The 13,096-nt window shown below is 39.1% G+C and overlaps 1 long non-coding RNA gene across 1 annotated transcript in view; it reads left to right on the plus strand.

Moving 5' to 3' along the window:
- Nucleotides 1–492: 492 nt before the first annotated feature.
- LOC133991972 (uncharacterized) overlaps nt 493–13,096 on the plus strand; it is an 86,189-nt gene continuing 73,585 nt past the window's right edge. Inside the window, exon 1 of the long non-coding RNA XR_009927024.1 lies at nt 493–722. This is a non-coding gene — a long non-coding RNA (uncharacterized LOC133991972). The remainder of the gene's footprint in view (nt 723–13,096) is intronic.

A 13,096-nucleotide genomic window follows, 5' to 3' on the forward strand; every position in this document is an offset into this window, starting at 1 on the left:
ATTACATTTCTGGCAATAATAACTAAACATTTGCAAGATACTGTTGGATTGCATCATTGTACAAGTGTTATGATAAATTGCACAGTTATTGTATGCACCTATAACAAAATCATATTTTTAGTCCCTTTTCCCTGTAGTTGTTACATTCCTGTATAACTGACCTTTTCCTATGTTACTGGTGAAGCATCTCCTGATGAGTTAATGACTATAATTATAACTAGACAGACATTTTTCATAAATGAGAGTGATAGGTGCATTTGTATCTTCACCCATAGTTAAATGAATGAATGGGTTATTTGCATTATATCTCTGTTAGTGTGTGAGAGATCTAGTTAAAGACTAATGACAAACAGAAACTCCATTCATAATGAGGCTTCCCGTGGCGCAGCAAAGAGGGAAGGGCTGACAGAGGTGGGTGTGACCAAAAAATACGAATTTGTATTACATACAAGTCTCACAGACAGCTCAGTTTCAATGGTGGAGATGCACAGGATCACTCTAGTGCGGCAATTAAGAAAGTTAGTGAGGAGAGAGAAAGCGCGCACATGGTTTGGCGTGTGTTCACAGGATGACTTTTATTCCGCAGTGCAAAAGTTTGATAGTGAAAGAAAATGTGTCAGGCCGACCTGGTGCAGATGCGTGCCTCGCATGTTGGTTGAGGTATTTTAAAAAAAGAAAGAAAAAGACGTGCAAAGTGTGCGCCAAACCGCCAGTGATGTTGGGTAAGTCTGTGAGTTCACTCTCTTTTTTATGAATTAAACACAAAACACTCAGATAAGCTCTCCACTTCACAGCTGTGTTCTGTTCAAAGTCCAAATGAGGAAGCAGTTTTTGACTTTGATAGATCTCGACATTGACTGTGGTTTAATTTGTGCAACATCACATCACGATTTTTCAATACTTTTTCTGTTAACTAGACACAGCAGGACTGTTAAAATAAGTTTGAGGGCCGTGCAAAGCTCAATCATGCGTAATGGGCGGTTTGTGCAGAGATAAAAGGAAGTATGCGGTGTCAGACAGAGATAGTAACCCGGTCTTCCTCTTCCTTTTGTACTTTTTATAAAAGTTATTGAATGACTTGACCTGTTCAGTTTTATTTGACTTGGTTACACACTTATACACTTTTTTCTGTGCGTGTTGAAACCATGAATGCATAAGAAGCGTCAGATGAGCCGCTCCCAGTTATTATTATACTTTCCGGCAGAAAATATTCTTGTGACTCTCTTGTTTGAATTTCTCTGATCTTTTTATAGTCTGATTCTTATCAGTGTGTGAAGCCTGGTTGGTGAGCGTCACCTCCTGGAAGGACTTTTACCAGAATGAAATGGGCGTCACTTAATTACTTTATAAACGCAAACCGCTGAAGCCAGAGGACTCACTGGGAGATGCTGCGTTCAGGTGCCGTCGGTTTCCACTGGCTCTACAGGTGTCAGGCTGACTTCACGTGTTCATGCCTCAAAATTAAGACTTCAAAATCAACTAATTGTGCTTTTTTATATAAACTATAGAAAGTATAGTAGAACATTACATATTGTTTCTTTTTACATTTGATAAATTACTGCTGCCTGGATACATTACTGAGGGTTTAATTGGAAAGAAAGACTACATTTTGTGACACCAATCTCATCATACCCAATTTACTGCAATTGCACAAGGCAAGGCTTATGTAGATGACCAAATAATCTTGCCTAAAGATTCATTAAATCTTCTGGAGCTTTTGATTACATCACATGATCATCTGAGTTGTGTGAGTTGCCATGACACAGTATCCCTTGGCATAGAAATGGAAATGGATACCTCTGCAGTGCCATGTCAACTAGACAAACATTACAGTGTTGAAGTAGATTGTGTGATGCTTATGAAAGCTCCAGAACTGCTGTACCTTGATTTGAGACTTTTTGTGAACTTCTGTTTCCACAATCAAGAAGAAACTAAGCTGTACTGATTGAACATTACATTTCATTCATTTGACACACCCGTCTTTCCAAAGTGACACAAGAAGACAGTTTAAGTTATCTTCAAATTATGAAATTTGTAAAATACACAAGCCACATGTCTTTGGCATTTTGGCAACAAGTCTAGTTTTAGGCGGGAAAGTTAATTGAAAAGAGAGAAGACAAACTGGGTCCACTTACTAAGTTTTCTCAGAGCTTTCAGTCACAGTGCACAGTCTCCATTAGCAGATGATGTCAACTAACTATACTCTATCTGCTGACTATTGCCTGTAGACTGTATACTGAAGTTGAAAGCTGTGGAAAAAGCACAAGGGTTTTTCTTAGTTATCACATGCTGATAAGGACCATGAAGTATGGTTGAAAGCTCAGAGAAATTCTACTAAGTGGACCTTGAGTTATTTATTTATTTGTCTAACAAGGCTGCTTTTTTTCTTATTGATGTGCGAGATCTCGTCATTCTTGGTTTCAGTTCAACCTTGCTGTGACATTGATATTTCCAACCGTATTTGAACTCATCACCACATTGAGGAGGATAGTTCAAACAGGTCAATTATTTTCTTATAATGACACAACCTTCTGTAAATGCACACCTTTGTCTGGTATTTTTCCTTCCTAAGAAATACTTTAGTTTTCCCAATGCAACTTAAAAGACTTAAAGAGACACCTCCAGATAAAATGGCTGAACTTTTTAAATATTTTTATGTACCCAAAACCACCTCATTCCTCCACTGTTAAGAGTCATTTGAAATAAAGATGTAGCTGAACACTGCACTGTGGTATAGCATGAGTTTCATAATGAGTGACGAGGGGTTTCCCTGTCCCTGTTTCCTCCATTCATGTGGCTGGAGACTGAGAAGTATAGAGCTGTCAAATCCGGATATGAACTGAATATGGAGTGTGTTGAGGGAGCGAGAGGAAGAGAGACTGTACGTACGTGTGTAAGAGCCGGGGTGTGTGTGTGTGTGTGTGTGTTACAGGGAGACAATGGAGGGGAGTAGATTTGCATGTTTTATTTATACAACCTTTATTTAAAGGGGATTGTCCTTTTAAGATCATGTATCTTATGTGCGTGCGTTAGAAACGGCAGCTAAGTCATTTCCTCATTTAGCTTCCTAGGTGACCTCAGCAACATAAGCCTCCTCTTGTGATTTGCACCATTTTGCATCCCCAGCAACTCTAAATCTGCTGCTTAGCAAGAGGAAGCAAAACGCACTTTCTTTGCCAGATGTCAACGATATCGTATCACACATTTTTGGCAATGACAGACAATGGCAGATTATATGTAAAATACTTCCAGCACACGTTCCAGCCTTGCTGATAACTCATATTATACTCAACCAGCTGTGATTCCTTAGTCAATATTCTAGCTATAGCACTAAGTGTGGAGTTGTACTTCTCACCAAACTGTTCTCATAGTATTTTCAAGTCTGGTGTCTAAATGAAAACTGACATAGTTTTGCTCACTGTAATCAGTACTACTGTTTAGAAGGTCCACTTTAAATGTACCACACTGTGTATGATGAGGGACAAAATCCACAATTCATGTTTAAGCAAAAATGGATTCAAATGTGTATCTGAAGGTAATATGAGGCCTCAGCCGTCTGCGTAAGTCTAATTAAGTGTATATATTCCACAGTTAGTCTTTTTAGTTTAAAAAGTCATCTTTGTGGTTCAATGGATAGTGTTCTCCTGCTCAGTTGCAGAGCAATTGTAATACAAAATGTGAATTTTGCAGATTTTGACTTTATTTGACTAATTTGGATGGCTGAAGCCTCATACTGGCGTCAAATAATCATTTAAATACACTTATACATGGAAAGTGTATAAGTGTACACACGCACGCACGCACGCACGCACGCACGCACGCACGCACGCACGCACATTTAAATTTAAGTGCATAATGAAAGGATCTCTTCTTGGCCATGATGAAAGGAAGGAATGACCTGACTATTGTGTCAGGACCGACTTAAATAATCGTGAGCTTATCCTTTTTAAAGAAGAGCGTGTTGCAATACTGGAGTCATAAACCTCTTTTTGGTGCTTAACTTTGCATTGCCAGCTACTCAGCCGCAGCTTGTCAAGTTTGAGAAATGTCACTAGGGGGCAATGTTACTCCAGAACACAGTGTGGTGTAAAAAAAGTTTTGAAAGCTAATGATCTAAGCAGCTAGTACAGGAATCACCGAGTGAAACACGGAGCAGTGATGCTATTTAACCCAACAAGCATGTCCATCTAAAAGTGAAACCCTTTAAGAAAGCTTGTCATGACTTTCTCGTAACATCTTTGGTGTTACTCGATGTGTGGCTTACTGGTTTGACACATTATTTGAAGCACTTTCTCAATACTAAACTTTCCTAATTACTACTTGCTTATCAGACACAAAATTATCAATAATAGCTGCAGATAAATTAAGTTAGCCAGGTACAAAGCCGAGGAAGTAGCCAGCCTAGCATGAATTATCTCGTAATTAGAACACCTACCTATTTTTAACACCATTTCCTCCTCTTGTCTCCTTGCTTGATATATATGTATATGTGACTGCTGTATAAAGCTTTTACGCCCTCCAGAAACTAATTTACAATGTTGAAGTGTGTTGTAATAATGCCCTCTCCAGTATCACTGTAATATTCAGTATTTTTGTTGAGCCGGTGAGCAAGAAAATAAAGTCTGGGCAGAAACTGGCTGATTAAAGCTTGCTCTGTGTCATGCCTCCGTATAGACAAATTAGGGGAAAAGGAAAATGAGAGATGTTGCTATGGAGACGTAGCCGGAAGTAGACAAAGATAACATACATAGGTGTGAGGTTGAAACCAAGTTCAGTTTCATTCGCCACAGGTGAAATTAAGCTTCATTTATCATCATTTTCACGTGCTGAAGGACTTAATATAGACAAGGACGAAGACAGGAACATCAACCCGATTAGATCTAAATAGTCAACGATCAACCACAATGAAAAGTGAAAGCATGAAAAGTGGTTTAGCAAATTAATGTTGCACAGTCACACCTTTTCCTCATCCTGCTCACTGAGAGAGAAGAAGTAGTATCTGTGAGATGGGCAGCTGCAAAATTGTGCGTACAAAAACAGGAGTGTTCTTTAGTGAGTGATCCTCACAGTCAGAACATACTAGAGCACTGAGGGTATGGCACTGATGTAACAAGCCAATTTCACTATGGGCCAGAATGAGCTGTGGTCAAAATAGTCTCAGTCGAATGCAGTGTATTTTTTTCAGAGGAATCTACACATTTCAGGGCAACATCCTTATAACATTACAGTCTTATGACCTATATTGCAGCCAGCCACCAGGGGGCGATTGAGACATTTTGGCTTTTTTCTTTTGGGGAGCTGTCCTGACATCCATCTTTTATACAGTCAGTGATTAGCACTAAACACAAATTACAGTTGAGGATGATGGTCATTGGTTTTGCAGGTATTTGGCCATATACCAAAGTCATGGCAATCCATTCAACAGTTGTTGAGATATGTCCAAAATGTGACCCCATGGTGGCACTAGAAGTTAGGTCACCAAAGTCAGTAGGATTCAACTTCTGGAGATCATTTAATGTCAGTACAAAATTCATGGCAAACATGTAGAAGTAGTTGAATTATTTATTTTGTGACTGAAGACTGACAGGCCGACATTGTCATCCCAACAGCCATGCTGCTAACATGGCTAAAACTCTCAAATGTGAGAGATACTGTAGGTGTGCAATCGTAACAAGTAAAGTCTTCTTTAAAAATCTATTTTTTTTTACTGAGACAAAGGGTCACGAAGATTTAACTAAGACATATAAGGATAGACACATAAGAAGAATCATGAGATCCTGGAGTCATAACTCAGTTTTCTTGGCGCTTTCTCTGAGCCATGTTTGGGAGACCTAAATTACACTTAAACTCAGTCAGAGATCTCTTCTTTTGATCAGAGTAAGACAAAAATGAGATTATATGTGGTTGTTTCTCCTGACTTGAATTTAGAAATAGGATAAAAAGCTTTTGTCTCACCTTAGTTTTAAAAATAGCTCATTTGTGTGTAGAAACAAAAGAATGAAACAAATATGAGATCTCGTCTTGGATTTTGCTTTTCTATGATGATGTCCTCAATGGTGGCTCTGAGAGATTAAACTTTTTTCCATCACCACCAACCTTAGGCCGTCTGAACATGCATGTAAGAAAAATAAGATTTGGTAAACATCTTAGGCCAAGTGAATGTGGGATCCTTTGAAGAAAAAATGTCTGTTCCATTACAGAAAAAGTATCAATGCTTGGAAATTGTGGTCAAGACTGTACTGAAGTAGCCAGTTGTCACTTCACTTCCCTGAGCACGCTGCCAGCAGATGTCTGCAGACTACTGCTGCTCTCTATGTTGCAGACTGAGATGCAAACCACAGATACAGTAGTTCATTCAAATGAAAGTAAACCTTGTGTCTATTTGCGCAGCAACGAAAACAAAAGCAGCTTTTACATCACACACTCACACATACTGAAATTAACTTGAGTCATCTCACTGTCATAGGACCTGGTGGTAGAACAATCTGTGATCCTTAGCAGCACCAATTCACAGCCTGAATCTGTGCTTCATTCAGTGTGTTTAATAAGGTACCTCATTCATATGGGAATGCCTCAACATGAAATGATTGATTTTATTTTTTCTCACCAAATTCTACACAAGGCGGTCATTCAAAAACTCACTTAAGTTGAAGGAATAGATGATTTCTCAGTGTGTTCCTCCAATTTCACTACGTTTGGTGTTTCAAAACCTTTTTTAAACCGCAGTGTGACATTTTTTATTGAGACATTATATCACCGATTTTCACTAGGTAGCCACTGTTTCAATTCTAGCAGTAGTGGTTTCAATGGAGAGTTTTAGTGTGTCATGACAGTTTAATGGTTAGTTGGATGAGTTGAGCCAGGATGCGATTAGTCTCATTTAGCATACAGACTGAAAGCAACAGAAAACAGTCAGCCTGGCTCTGTTCAAAGTTTTAAAAAAATACACCATGACATTATTGGTTTTGACATTTCTGTTTGTGTTAAGGAATGAGATACAGTGAGTTAAGTGGGAGGTGTATTTTTGAAACTTGGACCTAGAGGCAGGCTAGCTGTTTGCCGTTGCTTTCAGTCTTCATGCTAATTGTTTTCCAGCTCCAGCTCAGGAGTGTGTATACTGTATGTTCCCACAGCCCTATGTTCCCTAAGTTTAATAATAAAATAAAGAATTTCAAGTCTTTCAAGCATTTTCCTAGATGAAACAAGTTAAGAGGGGGCAACAACACGTTATGTGCATTAGGGAATGGCCATACCTGTGCTGTGGGAATGCAGGCCTGAGGAAACATAAGGCCTAATTTGGTGGAAAATCCTTGAGGGTACATAAGGCTGTGGGAACATAGGGCCTGATTTTGATTGGAGGAACATTTCTTAGAAAATTGGGGAACATAAGGCTGAGGGAACATAGCTCAATACTAAACAGACAGATGTGAATGTGGTTAGGATCTTTCCATTTAACTCCCTGCAAGAAAAATAATTTCTTACTCAAAATGTCCAACTATTCCTTAAAGCAATTATAATCAATATTTTCGCCTTTCTCCTTTCCGTCTTTATGCCTCTGTACCACCTCTTGGCTTTATGGAGTTTATAGCGCGTTTCATCTCAACGTTTAGGTCCAGCTGCAACATTACTTTTTTTTGGTTTGCTCTCATAGTGTTTGCTTTTGTCCATTTTCATCACTGTACACTACCTGCTCAGCACCAAATAACAAACAGATACAGTAAGTTATCGACTAGCTGGTGAACATAGTGGAGCATTTAGCAGCTATATTTTCCTGGTAGAGACCAAAAACATAGATAAAGAGTGAATATTAGACTTACATTCATCAGGTGGACACAAAAATGACTTCAAATTAATTGTATCGTTGCACCATAATAGCTGCATGTGTAAAGAAGCAACATTTCACTAACAAGTTTGTGATATCAACTTAAAAGGTGATATCATTGTTGTGTTGATAGCTTGCTTCTGCTCCCCCCAAGTGGCCAAAAATCAGTTAATGCAGGTTTAACTTAGACAATATCTGCAATATTTTCTGGGGAAAAACTGAATTCAGGAAATGATTGCCATGAAAGTAGCCTGATTAAAAGATTGTATCAGTCAGATCGTGCCGTGGTCGTGGTGGGTGTTACCATGGTGATAAGACGTGACTAACAGGTTGTTTTAGTTGCATTGTAGTCATGAGTCTGTGTACAGTACATGCATCATCATAGTGCATGCTAATGCAAATGTATACAGTACGTCACTTACAGCACAGAAAGAACTCAAACTTCCTCTTGTGTCACCTTCAAGCTTGTATTTTGACACATTACCCATGTCAGGCTCAGTTATCTCCACCAACTAGACTTTTCAGGAACTAATACTAGTCTTGTTTGTGGCGGCATTGACAGGCGTCATGTTGCATGTTTCAGATAAGCCAATGGGGTTTGAGTGTTTTCTGAAAGCCTCGGGGTTAGTGAGTTCCCTGAAGCTGCAAGATCCTTCTACTGAGTAGAAAACATGAAAACCACATTGAAATGTTCACATGACAGGATGGTTTTGAATGAGTCGTGTGTAGTGTGTGTTTGGTTATTTGTGAATATTTGAGTGTTCACACTAAATGAGTGGGTGCAGTATGCGTGTGCATAGGTGCAGCCAGCTGTAACCTTTTTATCCCCTTTTTAAAATTGATTTTATATGTAAAGTGAAAGTACAGTAGGTTTAGAGGCAAGCTCATCAGCCTAATCTGCCAGCAGCATTCCTATCTTATCACACTGCAATTTTAACCGTATGTTTCAGTTGATAAATTAGAAAACATGCACTTTGTGTGGATGGTTGTTTTGTAACTGGGTGGGTGTTACTGTATTTGTGCTTGCAGAGAGTTACATGTATGTTTTCATTCCTGTCTGATTTTTAGAAAAATTTCTCAGAAAGTTTCAGACTTGGCTGCAGAGAGCTCTCTCAGCACAACAAATCAACCATTATATTTTGTCAATGAGCTAAATCTGGGATTTCCACCTTTTGTTGTTTGTTTGTTTATATAGCCATAAGAATTGTATTGCATACAGTGTATGTACTATTTGGAGAGTACGGACATCCAGGAAAAACCCAGAGAAAGAGCAAAAAAACAGTCTTGAATTCTCAGATGTTACATTTGCTCAGTGGTGACTAGGAGGGCCCATTCTGATGGTCTGACCATGAAGTAATAAACAAACTGCTCTAAGGCTGCAGTATTGCTATAGTTGCAAAATTGCTCTGTGTAGGTGGAGGTTGGGACAGAAGCCATTTGTACAGTAAGAGCATCAGGAACTCTTTTCAGTCCACTCAGAGAAACTACAGTGTCTTCAGCAACAGTAACAGCAGTCATTTTTCATACCTTAATAGGCAACACTTCTACATCTGTTATCAGTACTTGAACTTTGAAATAGATCCTCTTCCTGAATTGATTGCACTGACAGTAAAATGCTCTTGTCAGAATTGTAGCAATAGCTGTTCAGTCACATGTATAATGCACACATTTTGTGGTCAGATTTTGTTGGGTGACCACACTGCATCACAGTCAAAACTGCTGGTTTCCAGTAAGATACTGCCACTGGCTACAGTTGGCAGGATGGAGAGAGTGACAGTTCTTGTGTCTTCGCCACTGAGGGGTTAACTGTCTCACACTGTGCAACACATCGTTAACTAACGGCTGCCACAAGTGCTACATACTCTACTACTGTGGGGTTTTTAGTCAGAGCTACTGGTTTCCAGTAAAGACTTGCACCCAGTGACTTCACAGCAGAGGAAGTGGTGGTGGCGGAGCCTGAAACTCCGTGCAGAAAAAGGAAGAAAAAAAGTTTTACACGCGTCAATTGCTTATCTTTTTATGCAAAATAGTTTTTGCCTCACATGCATTTACATACTGTATCAGCTAATCATTTCACTGAGCTGACAGTGGAGCAACTTCCTGGGAGCACACGCAATACAGGTGAAGGTCAAAGGTCAAAGCAACAGCAAACTGCAAGTACAAATATAGGTGGCTGTTTTATCTTGTTTATCTTTTATTGTACCACTTGACCACACAATCCTCTGTAATTTACTCTTAATTAAACTGCTTTTTATGTCACAAATGTTGATCAACAAAGAGTGTGATATGAATGTTCAGAGTTTGTCAGTTAATATCATCTTTAAGGTTTGAAAATGCTTAAAATTTAGAAAGATTAAATTGGTGTTCTGTTTCATTTTTTATTTTGCACACTGTTCATTGCATGATACTGTACTTATATGAATGGATGAGCTGTCACTACCCTGTGCTAAACACAGGCATATAGCGCCACTTAGTGGAAATACATAGTCATGACGTTTAGTGTGGGGAGCCACATCCGCTTTCTGCACCCTGCACTTCTGCAGTCAGCTGCTGCAGCAAAGTTCTCACTTTTATCACAAAAAAAAAACCAACACAACAGGTCAATATGATTATATTAAACTGGATTTATTAAGCAGAATTTAAAAAGTATAATTTCCAGTCTAAAAAAATTTAAACAGGGATAAAATATAGACAAATCAGTAGAAAAATGATTCAGTTACAGTGAAAATCCATACTGTCTATCAGTGTTGGCCAGTGAAAGTTAAGGGTTTTCCGCTTTGCTTAAGAGTGCGGCAACAACACTCTGCCTCCACCTGCTGTTTGAATCTGAGAGCTGCTGTTTTCTTAATTATTTTTCTCTGCTGGACTAATCATTGTAGTCTTGTAATGTTTTAATCTTGGGATGAGAAAGTCATGCATCTACTGCAGAAAGACATTGAACCACTAAATGTCCAGGGCTGCTGCTCAAATATTGACCTCTGACCTCTTTGTGGGGAAGGTTAGACTAAAGTAAACTCAAACTAACCACATAATAATCAATAAACTCTTCATACTACCGATTACGGTCTTTAGAAAATTGAATTTAATTTCTTATAAGTTAACTCTGAGTTAGAGTGCAGCTCTGCCAGGATAGAAAAGAAAATCTTCAGTTTAACTTTGCACACTTGTGGGTCGTAATGGCAGCAATTCTTAATACACGACACAGAAATCTTGTGATACAAGATCACAAGATTATGAGAATATGTTTTTCAAAGCACCCAAAATGCATTTCTACATATTTGAGTATGTAAAGTACTTGAGTCTGTAGCCAAACCCCAACATCTTTCTCAAAATCCACAAAAAGACATCATCTTTACACTGGCTTGCTTTACTTCTTCCTGTGTTTTGATGGTGATTTTAAACGTTTGCCTCATAAAAAGGATATAATGACTTTAACTGTTTTAGGCCAACTGACCATTATTATGGATTTAATACTCATCAAGTTGACTGTTGTCTTGGTTGCTGCCAGTAGAGGACAGTGTTTTCCACTTCATTCCCATCAGCTGAGCATATGTGTGCTGGAGTTGACACTCAGTGTGCTTCTGCCCTCCAGCACACTATCAGTGGATTCTTTCAACCTCCATTATTTCCAGAGGGTGAATGTTTGAAACCCCGCCCCCCGGGAATGGGAGGTATTGACTGGTTACCTGGTGTCAGCTGGCGGCATTGATTGGTATATTTGAAGACAACAATGGAGGAGTGCAGTGAGAAGCAGTCAGGGTTTGGTTCACACAGTAGATCAGCCTAATACACTGCCACAGCTGTGTCTGCCTTCTGTGTGTGTGTGTGTGTGTGTGTGTGTGTGTGTGTGTGTGTGTGTGTGTGTGTGTGTGTGTGTGTGTGTGTGTGTGTGTGTGTGTGTGTGTGTGTGTGTGTGTGTGTGTGTGTGTGTGTGTGTGTGTGTGTGTGTGTGTGTGTATCAGTGGGACAGAGGGGCAGGTGCACCTGTTAAGGCATCCACTTAGGCTTAAAAGAGTACTCCACCTTGTCTGTGCACCTCTTCCCCCTGTAGGCTTAAAGGATAGATTCACAATTTTTCACGTCCGTCCTAAAACAACAGTCAGGTGCCAAATTGAACACTGACACATGCTTTTCTCGCTGTAATCTTTCCTCCTGTTCAAACTGGCCATTAAGAGATCCCTTCATAATGGACTGACATTGTAAGTGATGAGGGACAGAATCCACAAACCTCCTGTGCAAAAAATTATTTAAAAGTTTATCTGAAGCTAATATTAAGTGTCTGTTGTTGATATTAGTCAAATCAAGTCAATATCTTTAAAAGTTACTGTCACTTTTAGTGCCAAATTCCCTTTTTTTTGTTACTATACTTCCACTGCAGCTGAAGAGGAAACCACTGTCCATCCAGACACAAAGAGACCAGCAGTGGAATATATGAACTTTATCTGACTAATTCAGACAACAGAAGCCTCGTTAAAATGTAGACTGCAGAATTTGTCCCTCATCACTTATACTGTAAGTGCATATGGAGCGCATCTTGTATTATATGCATATGTTATATCTGTAAAACCTTGTTAAAACTTAAATAATATACAACATATTATTAAATCCAAAGCTTCCACTGTTGCTTGCAGGTCACTGTTAAAGTTTTGGTGAAAATATGATGTATATGGAGTATATGGATTGATGGAGAAGTGGATTAGGCTGCAGGAGTGTTGTGAGAGGTTTCTATGGATACTTCTTCTTTGCCATGAGACTGGCCAACCACCGGCGCCATCAACCACAAAACTGCAAACTGATTACAACCAACTCTCAAGCCTACAGAGGTGAAGTATTTGTGACTAATAAAATAAACTTTAGGTGGGGTATTGTAAATGTCAACCTCCGATGTCACTGTGTAGTACGTGGGAACTCTACCGTGTACCGTTTTGAGTTTCAGCAGTGACCTAGGAGGAAATGTATGGATTTTTGGTCACAATTTGACACTACATATAAATCTACTGTGGCTAAGGATAAAAAAAACCTTCCCTTTGTGGAGACGGAGGATTTCAGCATGATATTTGCTCACCATTGCACAGAATTACAGATTATGTTCTTGCTTTTATCATTGTGGAGCTAATTTCCTGTCATCATAATTGTATAAAGTTCATATTTTCCCACTTATAAAGAGGGCACCTAACATAAACTGAAACTTTAATTTCCATTCAGCTTTCCGCACAACATCAGGTGGAATCTGAGAGTCTGTGTTTGGTTTAATGTAGTTGTGGTTGTTAGACA

Source organism: Scomber scombrus, chromosome 12 (assembly GCF_963691925.1).
Source record: "Scomber scombrus chromosome 12, fScoSco1.1, whole genome shotgun sequence".
Taxonomy (NCBI): domain Eukaryota; kingdom Metazoa; phylum Chordata; class Actinopteri; order Scombriformes; family Scombridae; genus Scomber; species Scomber scombrus.